This window comes from Megalobrama amblycephala, linkage group LG1, assembly GCF_018812025.1.
Source record: "Megalobrama amblycephala isolate DHTTF-2021 linkage group LG1, ASM1881202v1, whole genome shotgun sequence".
Taxonomy (NCBI): Eukaryota; Metazoa; Chordata; class Actinopteri; order Cypriniformes; family Xenocyprididae; genus Megalobrama; species Megalobrama amblycephala.
This window is the reverse complement of record NC_063044.1, coordinates 34,233,475-34,252,732: the sequence shown is the minus strand read 5'-3', so window position 1 is coordinate 34,252,732 and position 19,258 is coordinate 34,233,475. Positions and strand designations below refer to the sequence as shown.

Sequence of the window (19,258 nt, the reverse complement as noted above, 5' to 3'; positions counted from 1 at the left end):
GGAGTAACAATAATGTTTTTATTTTGAAATGGTAAAAAAAAAGAAAAGACCTGTGCGATGTGGGGAAAGTTACTTTTAAAAGTAATGCAATACTCCATAAAAAGTAGCTAACTGTGTTACTTAGATACATTTTATGGAAACTATAAGTCAATTACGTTACTTTTTCTCACCTGGGCTGGGCTTGTTTGTTTGATTTTTAATTTTAAGTCACTTTCAGACCAAAAGTGAAATTAATAAGCCTCAGGCTAAAGGAAATGCAAATTCACGCCTGAACAGTAGAGGGCGGAGCTCAAATAAACCTTTCAGCTGTGTTGAAACATGCTAAACTTCTATCTAAATATGTTACAATTTAAAAGTAAAGGCACTTTGGCCTTAATGGGGGCATTTTCCCCTCATATATCCCCATCTAGTTGGAGAGCTATCCATTAGCATTCTCAATCATCTCAACGGTCCTAAAAAAATGTGGGACCAACATGCTGCAAATTTTTTTTCCATCAAAAGATCCATGAATGTCACGTGACTAAACACAATAGAACTTCTTGCAGCAGACAAGATTCATGCTAAAAAATTTGTTCAGTCAAAACATAGTAAAATGTAATAAAATATTTGTGGTTTATATGTGGCTTTTCAATGTACTTTTCAATGGCCATTAATAAAGAATTTAGCAAAAGTCCACATGAAGTTCACAACACAGCTTCCAAACGCAACTCTAGTGTGAAAAGCCCTCAGACAAAATATGTAAAGTCGGTTGTTGAGGTTGCTGCTACTGATTCAGCAGGCCGGAGACATCAACAACTGAGCTACAGATAAAACACACACATATACACCAGCAAACCTACAAGCAGATCCACACTCTCACCTCCTGTCAGTCACTTTATGTCCCCTCGAGCCCTTCAGACTGATGAGAGACACAAAGCAACTCCGGCATCTATAAAAAGGATATGCTTTGGTTTTTGCTGCTTGTGTTGCCATAGAGACCTTACGTTCCTTTAATTCTGCTGATGGATAATGGGGAAGATTGTGTGAAGGAACAGTCAATATAACATCTTCCCACATTTTGAATGCCAAATAAATGAATTTCCTCATGCTTAAAGGAACTCACTTCATTCTCAAGTAGTACAAAACATTTTTATGACATTATTTCCATAGAACACAAAAGGGTATGTTTAGCTGAATGTTCATGCTGCTCTTTTCTATAGAATGAACGTGCAAATACTGCCGAGATCTGACATCCATTCACATCCATTTACATTTTGGACCTAAATTTTGGTCTGTTCTTTAAACAATCATCCATCCATTCTCCAAAGCGCTTGTCAGAATATAGAATATTCAGAATATAGACTTGGAATATAATGGATTAATTTTATGGTGCTTTTATTGACCTTTTTGGAGCTTGACTGTCCCTGGTCACTGTATGTTTTTGTTGTATGGAAGAGCACAGCATGAATATTCTTCTAAATCTCTCCTTTGGTGTTCCATGAAAGAAAGTCAGGTTTGGAACAACATGAGTAAAAGATGACAGAAAGAACAGATGATTCCATAAACAGAGTGTGCTTAATGGATCTGCACTGATATACTCACACAAGAATGGAAAAACACAAACAATAAGAGTAAGAAAGCTGGAAAAGGAAGCATTTGGGCTGCTTTGTGTGTGTTTCCTGGCAAATATCTGTACCTTGCCAAAGGCATCTTAGAGCTACAGGCGCTTTGAGCTTCTATCAGGTGCTGCAATCACTTCACACAATGCTGCTGGTGTGAGTCCACGGCCTTTGAAGTGTGAACGCTGTATTTGAACATTACTGTATTTGAAAGCACAAAGCATGCAGCGCTAAGCCAAACTTCATTAGCAATCTAATTCTGGAGCTGAGCAATCATAACACTCACCCTTCCAATCATACACATTAAAACAGATGGAAAATAAACAGCAGCACATATACCTTCAGGGATAATATGAGATGTAATTATTATTATTATGTTTTTTTTTAAATAGGAACAATTAGGATTGATAGTGTAATAAGTACAAAGCTGGCAGGCATTTCTCCACATTTTTGCAGTGTGTGTGTGTGCGTTTAGAGGAGATTTTCAGGGCTTGCTCCATTGGATTGTGTTGCTTGGAAAGGAAGACTTTTTTTTTTTTTGTAAACATGGTTTTAAAAGCGATGGGCGTTCTCATGTATCCAAACTGCCTAGGGTTTATTGGTTCCTGGTGTTAGGCAAAGAGATAGCAGGATGAAGACTGAGTGTACACAAACTTAAAGGGATAGTTTACCCCAAAATGAAAATTCTGTCATTTACTCACCCTCATGTCGTTTTAAATCAGTATGAGTTGTTCTTTTTCATACAATGAAAGTACACAGAGACCAAGGTTTGTCAAACTCCAAAATCCCATAAAATATTATAAAAGCAGAGGTGGGAGTAAGACACAAATATGCAAGTCATAATCAAGCTATACAAGTCAAGTCATGTCAGTGGCTCACCTCAAGCAAGTCAAGTGCTAAGCACCAAGTTCACTCACATTACCAAATGGTACCATTTGAGGTTATTTTACTTTTTTACTGTAATAATTATTTGGTCTCAGAAATCTCATGATTCATTACATATAACTGAGAAGAAGCATACACTAGCTTTATCAACATTTTGTCAGTTGAAAAAAACTGCTTTGTAAGACAAATTACTACTATAAAACAATAATTATGATAAAATATAATTAAAAAACAACCCCATACCACCAAATCTATCCCTAAGTACAAGTGTTTTGCAATACATTATGAACACAATAAGTACATTGTATTTATTTATTTATTTGATGTAAGAACATATTAGTTAAGGCCACCTAATATAAAATGGGACCAATTTCTGTTAAGGGAACATGAGCTGTGTCCTAATCCAGAGGCTTCATCCTTCGAAGGATGCAGATTTCAAAGGCCACACCTTCGAAGTCTTTGAAGGTCGAACTATGCGTTGTTAAAAGGTTTTGCACTTGTCTACTTTCATGACGTATTTGGCACAAGTAGGGTTGTGCCAATTGACGATAGTATTGTGTATCGACAAAAGTCAGAGATGCCGCTGATGGCTAATGCCTTTTACGATATCAAGACGATAATTGGCTCGTTTTTCCATTAATGTATTAAAATATTATTGTTGTTATTTTTATTATTATAAGGCTGGTATTATTATCAAATAAATATTAGGATTTATAATTCATTTGCCTTACCTAAATTCATAACGACATCACCATATACACTGCTCAAGAAATTTAAAGGAACATTTTGAAAATACATCAGATCTTAATGGCGAAAAATGTCATGCTGGATATCTATACGGATATGGACTGGGTAATGTGTTAGAAACGAAAGTATGACACATCGTTTGATGGAAAATTATCAACCTACAGAGGACTGAATTCAAAGACACCCTGAAAATCAAAGTGAAAAAATGATGCAGCAGGCTAGTCCATTTTGCTAAAATTTCATTGCAGCAACTCAAAATGGTACTCAGTAGTTTGTATGGCCCCCACATGCTTGTATGCATGCCTGACAACGTTGGGGCATGCTCCTAATGAGACGACAGATGGTGTCCTAGGGTATTTCCTCCCAGATCTGGACCAGGGCATCACTGAGCTCCTGGACAGTCTGAGGTGCAACCTGGCGGCGTCGGATGGACCAAACTTAATGTCCCAAAGGTGTTCTATTGGATTTAGGTCAGGCGAATGTGGGGGCCATTCAATGGTATCAATTCCTTCATCCTTCAGGAACTGCATGCAAACTCTCACCACATGAGACCTGGCACTGTCGTGCACCGGGCGGAACCCAGGACCCACTGCACCAGCAATGGGTCTGACAATGGGTCCAAAGATTTCATCCCGATACCTAATGGCAGTCAGGGTGCCATTGTATAGCCTATAGAGGTCTGTACGTCCCTCCATGGATATGCCTCCCCAGACCATCACTGACCCACCAACAAACCGGTCATGCTGAATGATGTTACAGGCAGCATTACTTTCTCCACAGCTTCTCCAGACCCTTTCACGTCTGCCACATGTGCTCAGGGTGAACCTGCTCTCATTTGTGAAAAGCCCAGGCCGCCAGTGGCGGACCTGCCAATTCTGTTCAATGGCAAATGCCAATCGAGCTCCACGGTGCTGGGAAGTGAGCACAGGGCCCACTAGAAGACGTTGGGCCCTCAGGCCACCCTCATGAAGTCTGTTTCTGATTGTTTGGTCAGAGACATTCATACCCTGCTGTAGGTCATTTTGTAGGGCTCTGGCAGTGCTCATCCTGTTCCTCCTTGCACAAAGGAGCAGATACTGGTCCTGCTGATGGGTTAAGGACCTTCTACGACCCTGTCCAGCTCTCTTAGAGTAACTGCCTGTCTCCTGGAATCTCCTCCATGCTATTGAGACTGTGCTGGGAATCACAGCAAACCTTCTGGCAATGGCACGTATTGATATGCCATCTTAGAGGAGTTGGACTGCCTGTGCAACCTCGGTAGGGTCCAGGTATCGGCTCCAGTAGTGACACTGACCCTAGCTAAATGTAAAACTAGTGAAAAACAGTCAGAAAAGATGAGTAGGGAAAAAATTTTCAGTGGCCTCCACCTGTAAAACCATTACTGTTTTGAGGGTCGTCTCATAGTTGCCCATCTAGTGCTCCTGTTGTTAATTTCATTAACACCAAAGCAGCTGAAACTGATTAACAACCCCATCTGCTACTTAACTGACCAGATCAATAACCCACAAGTTTATAGGTGCTAAAGAAGATGTTTTGTTTTATACATTTTTGCAATATTACTTGAAACTGTCTTTACTAACTGATAAAAGACTATTTATTAGGTGCAATGAAAGTAATAATATTAATATACATCATCTGTGCACGAGATAGGGCCTTAAAAACATCAGCCAATCATCGCGTAAACAATCATCGCATAAACAATTGGCCCTCTGGCTTGTCAATCACTGCCATGACGTTCCTTGTGAGAGACGTGCGCGGATTGGCCCTCTGGCTTGTCAATCACTGCCATGACGATCCATTTACTTTCCACACTCCACAGGCGCTGCACGCAATGTTTTTGTCAGGAGACAGGAGTAACAACTGCAGATTATGAGTCACCTGCGGTGAGTCCGACATAATGAATCCACGGCTTTAGGTCGCGCACACACTTAACGATTGTAAGGCCGATTATGAATGTAAATTGATACTTATGACTGATCGCGTTCAAACGCGTCCAGTCAGAGCCAGTTGCTTTCAGTCTGCAATTACAGTCGGTGTTCAAATTCCATGTGAAAGTATATAAATCTGCTTCAGGAGCAGGAAACAATCGCTGTATGTTGAGTTGATATGTCAGAATGTTTTAGCTAGTCGTTAAATGTGTGCCCGGCTTAATAACACAGCGAATGCCGGTGGTAAACACTCGTGTTCAGATACTCGTGCACGAGTTTTGGGAGGTGTTCCCTCTAAATGAGCTGTGAAGGAGGGGGGGGTGTTCTTACCCATGCGCTCATTTCAAAAACTCAGTCGACAAAAAGAACCTCTTTAGCACCTTTAACTGACTTGATGCTATTCTCTGATTAAAAAGTGTTCCTTTAATTTTTTTGAGCAATGTATGCACAAAAGTGGATGTTTTATTGTTATGGTTTTCCAGGTAACTCAATAAAACACTCATAGTCAAGGTTTTTCATGTTAGAGAGATGAGCAAATATTTGTCCAGATTGTAAGCATTAGATAAATCACTCACCACGCTACATTCAGACCATTAACAAACAGAGAATTGCAAGACATGACTTTAGTTACTATTCATTATTCACATCGTGCTACTGACTCCCTTTGATTTAGATTTAAAAAAGACTTCAGCATCATTATAACCGCATCACTCAAGCTATGGACATTAATGATATCTGAAATCTTATTGAGGAGAGCTGAGCTGTTACTCTCTTCTTTCTAATCAATCAGACTTGTGATTTTCACCTGGTAAAATGGATGAAAAAAACCCCAGTAACCTACAAATAAGGAGGACCTCGTTTGACCAGTGTTTTCTTTTTAGTAATATTTTTGGGCTTTTTTGAAAGTACAGTAAGAGACAGGAAGTGCTGCTGTTGTGCTATATGTTGGAGCACTGTCCACACGATAATGATGTTAAGATGATTTTATACACTCCGTAATTTATTGCATTAGCAAAAACAGTGTTAGAATATGAAAGATTCATTCATTTTGGTGAATCAGTTTAAATGTTCATTTTAATGAATCATAAGGCTGATTTGTTTGTGTCATCACTCTAAAATGTTTTAGCAAAAATATATACAGTGCTCAGCATAAATGAGTACACCCCCTTTGAAAAGTAACATTTTAAACAATATCTCAATGAACAAAATGTTGACAAGACTACGTTTAATATAACATCTGTTTAACTTATATTATTAACCTTACTTTCATGTTATAACTTAGATTACACATTTTTCAGTTTTACTCAAATTAGGGTGATGCAAAAATGAATACACCCCACAACAAAAACTACTACATCTAGTAGTTTGTATGGCCTCCATGATTTTAAATGACAGCACCGAGTCTTCTAGGCATGGAATGAACGAGTTGGCGACATTTTGCAACATCTGTCTTTTTCCATTCTTCAAGAATGACCTCTTTTAGAGACTGGATGCAGGATGGAGAGAGATACTCAACTTGTCTCTTCAGAATTCCCCATAGGTGTTCGATTGGGTTCAGATCAGAGCCACTTAATCACATTCACCCTGTTCTTCTTCAGATATCCAACAGTGGCCTTAGATGTGTGTTTAGGATCATTGTCATGTTGGAAAAGTGCACAACGACCAAGGGCATGGAGTGAGGATAGCATCTTCTCTTTCAGTAAAGAGCAGTATATCTGTGAATTCATGATGCCATCAATGAAGTGCAGCTCCTCGACACCAGCAGCACTCATGCAGCCCCACATAAGGACATTGCCACCACCATGTTTCACTGTAGGCACCATGCATTTTTCTTTGTATTCCTCACCTTTGCGACGCCATACAGTTTTGAAGCCATCAGTTCCAAAAACATTTGTCTCATCACTCCAGAGTATAGAGTCCCAGTAGTCTTCATCTTTGTCAGCATGGGCCCTGGCAAACTCTAGGTGGGCTTTTTTGTGCCTGGGCTTTAGGAAAGGCTTCTTTCGTGGATGGCACCCATGCATGCCATTCCTCTGCAGTGTATGCCGTATTGCGTCAAGGAAAATAATCACCCCAGTTTGGCTTTCTACTTTTTTAGATAACTGCAGTGAACTTGCATGCCGATTTTCTTCAACCCTTCTCATCAGAAGACGCTGCTGTCGAGGTGTTAACTACCGTGGACGACCTGGAAGTCTGTAAGATGGTTGCAGTTCCATCTTTTTTAAATTTTTGTACCACTTTTGCTACAGTATTCTGACTGATAAGTAAAGCTTTGCTGATCTTCTTGTAGCCTTCACCTTTCTGGTGTAAAGAAATAATTTTCTTTCTCAGGACATTTCTCTTCCATGTGGTGCCATTGCTGACAGCATGAAATGGGAAGGTGTTTTAACACCCTTTTATAGTCAACTGTCTGCTGGACACTTGTGTAATGAATAATTAGACTCACCTGTGTGAATTCTTGTTAAATTAGACATTTGTAGTCTAAAATTTAGCTTTGCTCCGGAGACTTTCAGTGGGGTGTACTCATTTTTGCATCACCCTAATTTGAGAAAAACTGAAAATTTCGTTCTCTAAATTATATTATTAACCTTACTTTCATGTTATAAGTTAAACAGATGTTATATAAAACTTAGTCTTGTCAACATTTTGGAAATTGTTTTTGTGTTTATTGAGATATTGTTTAAAATGTTACTTTTCAAAGTAAATAATTTACGTATATATATATATATATATATATATATATATATATATATTGTAATATCCATTAATATCCGTAATATATTGTATATATATTACGGATATTATCAAAAGGCTGAAAAATATTGAGATGTATTTTTTTTTTCTATCTATATTGCTCAGCCCTATTGTGAACACACCAAGTCAGTGAAGGTTATGCTAATGAAAAACAGATCAATCCTCACTCCTCGTCCTTCCTTGTCCTCTTTAAAAGCGCTGTCACGTATTACACTGGCAGGTGTGGCTACACCCCCAGCCCGTGTGTGTGGCTATAGGGTTCTCTGATTTTCATCATGGCTTCCAAAATTTTTGGGCAGGGATCTGTCACACCTCTGTTAGCAGGTGGATCAATGGACTGGCGGCGGAGAACATGGGAACACAGCCATTAATGCATCTGCGTGAGGATTTAGGCTGCCGGGTAGTTCATTGGCCTCTCATGCTTTAAGTTGGGACTTCCTGCGGTCCGTCCCATTTGATGACCTTGGGTGCCGATTTGCCGCCAAGGTCAACAATACAAAGGCCAGCTTAGGGATTCAATAAGAGCCTTTTATTTGGCTGGTGACCCCAGAGCCACCATCTCCATCTGGTGGTGCGATTAGAGTGCTCTGATGAGGGGTGGGCAGCTTTCTTCATACCGGCTTCATCAACGATTCGTAAGAGTGTAGAGTTCACCACTTTGAGCACAAAACATTGACTGCTTCACAACACCATCTATCATCACCCTTCAGCTGGAGGAGAAGAGAGCAGAAACTCCAGAGTTATCTCTCAATACTGATCAAGTTTCATGCTGACAGGTGGCCTTTGTGCCTTCATGCATTAGTTTGTCTAGCACTTCATTTGTGTCTTTTTGGTGATAGGTGGATGATGGTCTCAGGATGGCTGCAGATGGAACGCCCACAGATTGACCGTTCACAGACCATCTGGTGCATATTGCACACATGTAATGACTTTCTCAAAATTGCAAGCTGCAATTTGATTGGCCAGTAGTCATGTTTCACATTTTGTGAGGTTCATGGTTTCGATTCATATGGCATATATCCAATCCAGTGAAAAACTGAAATAGATCTAACAGGGAATTTCATGCAATTTTACAGTTATAGTTATATATATGAAGAGTTCAGATGCAAAAGCCGCTAAATGCCACCTCCATCAAAAATTAGATGCTCTCCACACACAGTATACATTCATGAAATACTTTTGCTTCAAATCCGCTAAATCCCAGTCTCAGCCCATTCAGAAATACCGGTTTGTTGGCAGAAACTACTAAAAGCCACTTCCCTTTGTAAGCAAAACCCTCAAAGTCCACAGAAGATCCAATCGGAAGACGCAAATCAAATCATATGATTTCAAGATGAATGATGGTGTGTGTAAGAGCCAGCTTTCAATTGTCAAGTTTTTATCATGTTTTGTTCATCATTGCAGTGGCAATGACATGATTTCACAGAGTAGCAAGTAAACACAACTTTGCTTTTGCTGCTGTAAAACTGACAGAAACTGATGTTTTACTATGTCTTGTTGTCCAAATTGGTGGACTAAGAGGTTTTAGAAAAAAAAAAAAAAAAAAAAAGTAAATACCAATGAATTGACTAAAGTGACATTTCAATAACTGACTAATAACCTTTTCATTGCCACTGAAGTGAATTTACTTAACCTAAATATAGGATCCTGATAAAAAATTTTTTTTTTAAAATGCTAATTTAAAAGAAAACATGTCAGATGGACTTAGAGGTTTTTGCAATGGATCGCTTCATATATTTTTATAAATTCATTTTATATTTCGTACATTTTGGACTATACGTAAACCCTTTAAGGCTTAAATAAACAGTTGCCAAACATATAACATGCTAGAAACATAATAATCACTGCAATAATGATCCATTCATAGATTTTTAAGAATTGGCCTATTAAAATACAAACAGCGACTATTTTTTTGGCCGGGCAGTATATATGTGTATGTATATGTGTATGTATATTATATATATATAAAATTTTATTTCAATCTGTAAAACTTTTTTTTTTTTTTTTTCTTTTAACTGCTTCTAAATGTCACAATAAAAAGATTGTTAGCTTTACATGCCAGTTGATCAATTCAATTCCTAAGTGACGTTTTTGGTCAAAATAAGCTGCTGTATGGACCACACTTTATGCTGACTGTAAAAAGTCAATCTGTACAAGACTAGATTGAGAATTTCTTGTCCAGGGAGATTTAAAAGTCTCTGAACGAGTGGCCAATAGCATTGTGGATGCGTTCGCTTGGCAGTGGCGCTCTAAAACCAGAGCTTTCTCCACAGCTCTACACTGCCGGTCTGTGGCAGTCTTTTCTTGTGTCACCGACTTTCCCAGCCATCGTGAGAGAAACAGAATGGGAAAAATACTGGAGGATGGGGGGAAAACGGCATAACTTTCATCTCCGAAGAAGAAAGAAAAAGAGAATCACCAAATCCATCCACATGCCTGGCTGGTCTAAATCTGATTTTCTGCTATTAAGCTCCATTTCCCTCTCTCAATCTGCCACTCCGAGGTGATGGGGAGGTGTCTTTGATCATATTCTCCCACTGTTTTGCTCTCTGTAATCCATGACCAAAAATAATGGGATTTGGTGTATCTCCAAATGGCAGAGAAACCACTTGACAGAAATTAATAAGTTTGCAGGGACAAAAAGTGAAGACAAACAATGACAACAACATCCCCAAAACACCACCATCTTCCATCAGGAGTGAAAGAAAAAGAGAAAATATGAATCATAATGTTAAACAGAGACTAAAAATGGTGGTGGCACATTAACAAAAAAATAAATAAAGTTAAAAAGAGGCAACATCCAAACTTTGGGCAGAATGACAGCTGACAGGCGTGCCGTGGGGGAGCTGGGTGTACTGATGTGTCTTTGAAGTGAGCGTGTGTTTACCGCATTCTCCGAGACAGCAGCAGCCATGTTCTCAGGGCCTGATTCACTCTAATCCCTCCTGTCACTGCTCAATGGAAATCTTGTATGAATGCCACATCCTACTTTGTCAACAGGTGCATTTCATTATGCAATGTGTAAATGCAATCATCTTGACCAGTTTCCTGCCAGTTTTCTAAGGTTTTATGTACAACAGACTCACAGTATTTGTCCAATGGTACTTTAGCTGTACCGTTGCGTTGTTGCTTATTGTTTGCATATTTTGTCTCAAACTTCCCTATTAGTTTCAATATGACAAGTGACATAAAAATGTTTCAAGAACAATTGACACACTTTTCTCAGACTCATCCTTTGGTTTAGTTGGGAGGATCAAGTATTTACCCTGAAACTTTCCTTTGAATTCATCTATTAACAAAAAACACTATGGCCCAGTTTCACAGACAGGGTTTAGATTAAGCCAAGATTAGGTCTTAGTTCATTTAGGACATTTAAGTAGCTTTTATAAACATGCCTTAGAAAAAAAAAACATTACTGGTGTGCAACTTGAGACAAAACAATGGCACTAACCAGTGTTGTAGTACTCGAGACTCGGACTCTGTCTTGAACTCGGTCTCGAGACCATATTGTAATAGTCTTTGTCTTGTCATGGACTCGTGTGCATTTTGATTAGGAATTGACTCGTACTCGAACATATTAGGAATCAGACTCATTCCCAAGTCCACTCAAGTCCCATTCAAAATATTTCATGATTATTACTGCATGTTATTATTTCTGTAAATTGATGTTTGGTTGACATGTCCAATGAATGGTGATTATCTTGTGCGCAAGTGCGCATGACTTGAGACTAACGTTATTGCAAAGACAGCAGGACTCAGGTAGTAGCAGGAAGTTCGGATCATTTTACTGACTCGGATCTTTGAATCTCGTTCAGCAAAATGAAATTTTTTTTCAAGTCATTTCGTTCATTTCAGCAGAATATAATTGAAATGTTAAATTTTAAATTCCCCAACATATACTACTTCTCACATTTGTAATAAAAAATAAACTATAGGCTAATACAGCCATGAAGGCCAAATTATGAGTAAAAAAATGATTGCTTAGCAGGGTTTGAGTCTATGCAGTCTGTTAGGTCACCTCATCTCCAGATTAGAGTCATTCTTTCTTTTGTCACCTCACATTTATCATATCTGTTCCCCAGAAAGATTAGATACCTCTCGAGAACTCCAAACTTTCTGGTCTCGGCCTCGACTCGGACTCAACATAGTCTGACTCGGACTCTAATGAGCTGGTCTCGACTACAACACTGGCACTAACAAATTTTAAGATATGCCAATACAAGTTACTTTCAGTTAAAACAGCTCAAACATACATTTTAGTCTGGGACTAGGCTTAAGCCTTGTCTGTGAAACCGAGGGTATAAGTTAGGACTGAATACAGTCCGGATTAAACTACGGACAATCTTGGCAGGCAGTCTGGGATAGCGGTCTTTCTGATATGTCGCATCTCTGTAATATTAGCTAGCAGTGAACGTTTCTGGGGGATGTTTGTGGATGGTGGGCAAACATTGTGTAAACAGAAGGCAGGTGAAACATTCTGACAATTTCCTCCTGGATCATTCACAAACACACTTCATATGTATTTACATTCTATTCAACTGGCATAAATTCGGTTGATTTCACCATACATGGCTCTTCACTTTGGCGGCAGAGGAAAGGCACAAAAAAAGTATGTGCTGGCTTTTCAAAGCAATATCTCTCACAATACCTCTACCTTTGTCTTCCACTTTTCTTATGTTCTTTGTCACAGTGAGGAAACCAAAATAACCGCATCAGTTGTGTGCCGCACACCTTGTTACCATGGTGATCTCATGCATGTACAGAGACCATGTAGATGGAAACATAGATGCAGTGGCACAACAGAATTGCCATTTGTGTGAGACAAAGTATATAACAATAACAACATAAAAGTAAGGCCCTACGATTTCCGCGATCTCTAAATGCATACGGAATCACGGAATCCAGTCATAAAAATGGAATTTACTGTATAATGCAGAAAGTCACTGATTAAATCAAAAGCAGGTCTAGACACTTAATCAAATTGTGATATGGTCTAGTGTCTGTGAATATTAAACTACAATAAAAATGCTATTTAAATATGAAGCCTGCTTTTTCTGCATGTCTCTATGTGAAAGAGCGCTGCAGTTTCGTTACTACACATAATGAAGCACGTATGACGCTCATGGTGTTCTCAGCATCTGCCTTCTCACTATAAGAGGACAGAAACACATTTCGCCAGCATTTCACCATTTCATGTGAGAAAACAGTTGTCAGATACACACAGAAACTCAAAGATCTTCACCACAACCTGCCAAAATAAAAGTTTGGTTTAATTTTTGTGGAAATTATGACAGAGATATATTACTATTTTATGTTAAGTAAAAATAACAAAGTAATAATAATGACAAAAATACATTAAAACATTACTTTTTTACAGAATGTTTTAATTTAAACTGTAATCCTCTGTTGTGCAGCACTTTATTTGACAAAAATAAAAGGAATTGTTTAAATTTAATTTCAATACATTTTGAAAGAGTAATTAAATTGTTTTATGCATTCATTTGACTGCTACCATTTTTGATAAAAAAAGTGTATTAAATCATAAAACCCAGAACCCAGAGAAATTAAAAGACAACACAGAATTTCTAAACTATTTCACAGAATTTTCTAAACTATTTCTAGCACTATTGTTAAATAATTTCATGAAAATTTTTTTCATGAATTCGATTAATTAGACTTCATAGGCTATACAAAAGAAAAAAGAAGAATATCCTCTTTTCCATATTATTTTGTATTCCATATTCATAATGACTTACATTTAGGACCACAAGGCTATTGCCCCTATTTAAAATACATTTATTTCATGCTATGTATACTTCAAACCATTAACATATTTATTAACATATTTATAAGAGTTAATGATATAACATAATAATTAAACTTTATATGGAGTTTTTCTTTATTGCACAATGCACTTTTCTTAATATTACGCCTAAAAAGTGTTTAATATCACTATTGTTAAGGATTGTATGATCTTTGCATAATATCAGTCTTTAAATGCAAGATATTTAAAGTGTACCTAAAGTATACTTTCAATAGTTCCACTTTAGCACAATCAAATATAAGTAAGTATATGTTTAGTTGGACCTCAGCATTACTTCCACACAATTAAAGTGCATTAAGTACAAAATTAATTGTTCCAATTTAGCAGACGTAGGTATACTATGTATATCAAAAGTACAATTGCAGGATATAAGCACATAAATATGTAAATGCATTTGCAGTATACTTACACAAAATAAATGTATTTCAAATACATTTTAGTATATATATTTTTTTCACTAGGTGTATTAGGGTTGTTATTTATTTATTTATTTATTTATTATGTTTGTTTGACAGCCCAGACCCTCATTCACTTTCCTTATCTGGAACAACCAGCGCATTCATCGCCTTTTCTACTTTTGTGTTCCACTGCAGGAAAGTTATATGGCTTTGTAACAACATGAGGGTGAGTAAATGATGAACATTTTCACTTTTGGGTCAACAAAATAAAACAGAACGTGGCCATATTGAAGCAATTTATAAGAGGAGCCACACATCTATGCTCTGAGCCCGCTCTCATGTCAAATCTATGGCACTGGTAGGCACAGGGTAGGTTAGGCTGGTGCCTTTTATCAGGGCAATCCCTTGAGCCTTTGGCTTTGGGGCAAACAGAAAAGGAAACCAGCCACATCCAGTTCAGTGCCTACAGCTACAGTTTGTAACGTTATTCATTTTGTCCTGAAATGACCAATCCCTCTGATGTTAAACTCAGAAGTTGCATCATCTGAGAAACCCTGAACACTCAAAAAGTGTGGAAATACTTCAGGAATGAGGTCAAACTAAATGAATTGGGAATATATCTGTAAACGAAACACAACTGGATTGAACATGACAAACTGTCATCCTCATATGAAACAGTTAAAGTATTCCTCTAAACTATTCCTGCTCATAGAACTGGGAAATTATCCATGCTTCATTAAAACAAAAGCCTCATGCAACAGTTACCTGAATATTTCCATCCCTCAACATTCTGATGGTGTTAACAAGTGAGTTGAGCTGATGGCTATGAGAGATTCTTGTCTGGGCTGGTGCATGAAAAATCTACAGCAACAATAATGTTGCTAAATATCTTATGTTTTCCAGTGATTTTTTTTTTTTATTATTAGGGATCTTTTGCAGAAACAACCTAATGCCTGTTGTAGAAGAGAATGCGCAGAATAAATTTGACCCACTGATAGCATTGTTTATTTGTACATGCTGTCTTCTGTGTTGTCTTAGAACCCAATTTACAACAGAAATTCAGCAAATCTGGTATGGTGCAAGCATGTCTTCACAATGAATGCTCACAATTAAAATGTTGCAATTCCCCAAATGAGTACCAAGTTATGGTGGATGAGCTTTGCTTCAATGCAACACAGACACCAGAATCACAGTATTTAAAATGAAGGTGCACTTAAATACACCACAACTGTGGATATATGCCAACGTATAATGTTGTGCTCAATCATTTGATAAATCTGCTGCTAAGATCACTAGAAATCTACACTAGCATTCTGTATTTAATTGTATTAACTGTGTCACACAAACAACAATGGCTTTCTATGAGTCTCATTTACATAGAAATAATTGTGATAATGCCTTCATTTTTAAATACGCATGTCACAGCAATATAAAAGTGCATATAGTGTCTGGTTAAGTTAGACTACAGTAAAAAAAATGTAGTGTTTTACACTGACATTCAGTGGCTGCAGTGATTTTGTACCTCAATGCTATTCTTTATGTGTATAATCTAAATTTATTTACAATCGATCTTTATGTTTGTTTGTAGTTGAGATTCTCAAACTAGCAAATACAAGATAATGTTCATGTATGCCACGAGGTATCATCTAAGTAAAAGCGGTTTTCCTTCTTGGGATCCAGTTGAACTGGATGCAGTGATTAAAGAGAGATCCTGATCTAAAAATCAGCTTTGAACTTAAGTTTTCTTATTGGCAGATTTTGCTGAGGAATCTGCAGTAAAAGAGAAGACATGAAAAGGTCTGAATCCGGAGGAAATCAGGACAGGAAGCCGTGATTTGTAGAGCCGTTACTCCAAAGCTCCAAAGAAGAAGAAAGTACAAAGAACATCTGAGCATCAGAGGCACTGGCTGTGAGCTGCAGAGAGAAGTCAGGTTTATCTGGAGGAACAAGGCTCCCAGGGTTCTCTGTGGTGGATGGAGATTGGGTACTGTTGGCTGCACACACACACACACACGCACTCGCCACAGCCAGATAAACCTCCGTTGTTAACAGAGACTGGAATAAATTCACTTTTATCTTCCTTTCTTTTCACTAAGCGTCTGACGTTGGAACAATCTTACACATGATCTTATCGCTTCTGATATTCTGTTTCTTATTATTTTATTCCACACGCTCCTCTTCAAAAAGCCTGTGTCTTTCATGAAAACCCATTCATGGATTTAATGGATTTCTCTTTCCTTTTTCTCTGGACCTGTCTTCAAACTCTGGCTGGCCATTTCAGCAGCGGCTGACTGCCGAGGACAGCGTTTCTCTCACCATCAAAAGAATAAGAAATTTCAGCTTAGAAACATGCCAAGTCACTACGAATCTAAAAGCCTGAAAACTTCCAAATGAAAATAGCTAAACTTTTCTCTCTGAAACACACACACAAAAAGAAGCTCTGACGCAGTTGGGGAGAGATAACGTTTACCGGGCTAAACGTGCAAATGAAATCATTAGCTGCCTTTAAAGTATTCTGGCTAATAATCTGTGAAACCAATAGGATTTATCTCTATAGCGTTTCTACTATCATGCATCATGGAAAAAAATAGTTTTTACATTTTCTGAAGAGAATGTCAATGCAGTGGTCCTTTCTTGTCTCCACGATGCTTGGATGCTGAGTCGTTGCTCACTAGCGTAAACCAAAAGAGCCTTCCATTACCTTTCTCCCAGCAACAGGGTGCCAGCATTGGAGCCAGAGTCCAATCTGAAAACTCTTTCCACAGAAAAAGATGGATATGGGTCAGAAAAATCAGCTATGCACATCAGAGGCCAGGGTGGGATTACGTCTTCACCAAGTATTGTATTCAAAAACAACAACACAAAACAAACCTAGATTGCTTTATGCAACTAGGAAAAAGATTTATAAACAAAGTCTGTGAGTGGCAAGTTTGTTTGTGGGCTGGCTATGTAGTAATGTGGTGGGTTGCTTCATCCTTCCACTCTCGTGACAATGGAATAGCAGTTCACTGACATGCTGGCTGAACACTGTCTCCAGTAACAACATTATTATGACTGAAAAGTGGTATGACTTGGGGTATGGCTCGGGTCTCTTCTTCATTTGAAGTATATGGGATTTGTCCACCAGGTGAAAATCGTAAGTCTGATTGCACAGAAAAGAAATATGAGGAATCATTTATGTTTGTAGCACAAATGGTGCCAAACAAGTTATGCACCAAAGTTTAGTACTTAAGATTAGAGGTTTCTTCAAATCCCTTACAGTAAATATGAGTAAAAGTGATATAGAGATGCTTGATCACGGATGACTTGGATGTATTGGATTGCATTGAGGAGCTATGAAACACTGGCAAAATGAGACATATGTGAGTGTGTGAGTCAGATGTTTGGTTAATCCTCAGAGGATAGAGCAGCTTTACTCTAGAGGAATGAGTTTGATGCTGCCTCTGGCCAGAGAGAGATCAGAGAGTCGTTTTAGCTCCTTTACCTTGCACTATAATAGCCTGGTCACTCTCACAGACCTACAGTACACTAACATCATCTGTCTCAATAAGCCATAGTTATTTATTTATGTATTAGTAGTCATGACAATACTTCACAAAAGTGAATAGTGCTTGAGACTTTCACTTGTGTTCCTCTTAAGAAAGGATGTGAGTTTGGAATGAAACATGACAGTTTTTATTTTTGGCCGAACTATCCCTTAATACACTTATATTTTCTTGCTAAATTTGACGGATAATTTATAGAATACATGATAATGGTCTTGAAGACTCAACACTATTGTGTGGAAAATTCTGTTGGTTAATAACTGTTCTCCACAAATTCAACTTCTTCAAGGGGGCATTTATTGGTTTTAACAGAAAACATCTAAGATTTTTTTTCATCTTACTGGAGTCATTTGACATTGCTCAAAATGATTTAATTTTAACTAGGGCTGTCGATTTAAAGCATTAATTAGATTAAACATGGTAAAAAATAAAGTGTTAAAATGATTAATGCATTTAACGCACTTGCCCCACATTTCATACAGGTGATGGATAACTAATATGATGCAGGGCAACAACTCAAGGGCGCAATAGCTATCACACGAGTGCTGTTTTTCTGTACAGAATAGCACGAGTGCAAATGTGATACTGATTTTATACAACAGTTCAACAAATAAGAAGTTAATATTATGTTATTTTAGACACAATGTTGTCTGTTTTGCTCAATTTTGCCAATGAAAATATAAAGACAGAGCAGAACTGTTCGTCTCTGAGCAACACACAACGGCATTTCATTTCTAAATCTGCGCTTTGAACGAATCGGGTGAACCAATGATTCAATGGACCATTCATAAAGAGAACCATTTAGTTCACTCCTGAATGAATCAGCCATTTGAACAAATCAAATGAATGAATGAATGAATGAATGAATGAATGAATGATTCATTAAGACATTTACCGCCACCTACTGGCAGTTTTAGTTTTTTTATTTCGAGTATAATTTATTTTAAAAATAATTTCTTAATTCCATATTTAAAAAAAAACAAAAAAAAACAAAAAAAAACAAAAAAAAAAACATTAAAGGTATTTCATCCAATACTGAAAATGTAGTCATCATTTACTCACTCTCATGGTCCAAAAGTTTTTGTGTAATACATTTTATGTTGAATCAAATGAAATATTTCCTTATGAAGCTACTTTTTGTAATGTCTATATGACGCTTTACACAATAATGATTTTAAATGATCTTTTGGGGGTAATTTCTCAGCCTAATTTGATGTGCATGTTATGTGAAGTTAATTAATTGCTACATCATGTAATTAATTAGAATACAAATTTTAATTTTAGTTTTAATGATTTTAGTGACTTTTTCCCCCAAGCTCTTTAATTCAGCATTTACAATATTCTACTTACGTAAATTGATACTGCAACAAAATTTTAGGGCTTGATTGATTTTATCCTTTGTGATTTGATTGAATCATTAAAAGTTGGCTATACTGGAAATTTGAGCGGCCCAACAAGCTATTTTTTTATATTATATATTATATTTTTAATGATATGCATTGATGAATCATGCAGAATAAAATCTGGAAAGCGTATTACAAAAGTAACAACTTCACTTTAATGATAACGAGTCCCATTT

At 37.4% G+C, this 19,258-nt stretch overlaps 1 protein-coding gene across 6 annotated transcripts in view; it reads right to left on the bottom strand.

The window, feature by feature from the left end:
* The window catches only part of cep112 (centrosomal protein 112), a 193,814-nt gene that overhangs the window by 52,460 nt on the left and 122,096 nt on the right, over positions 1–19,258 (bottom strand). The window lies entirely within an intron of this gene.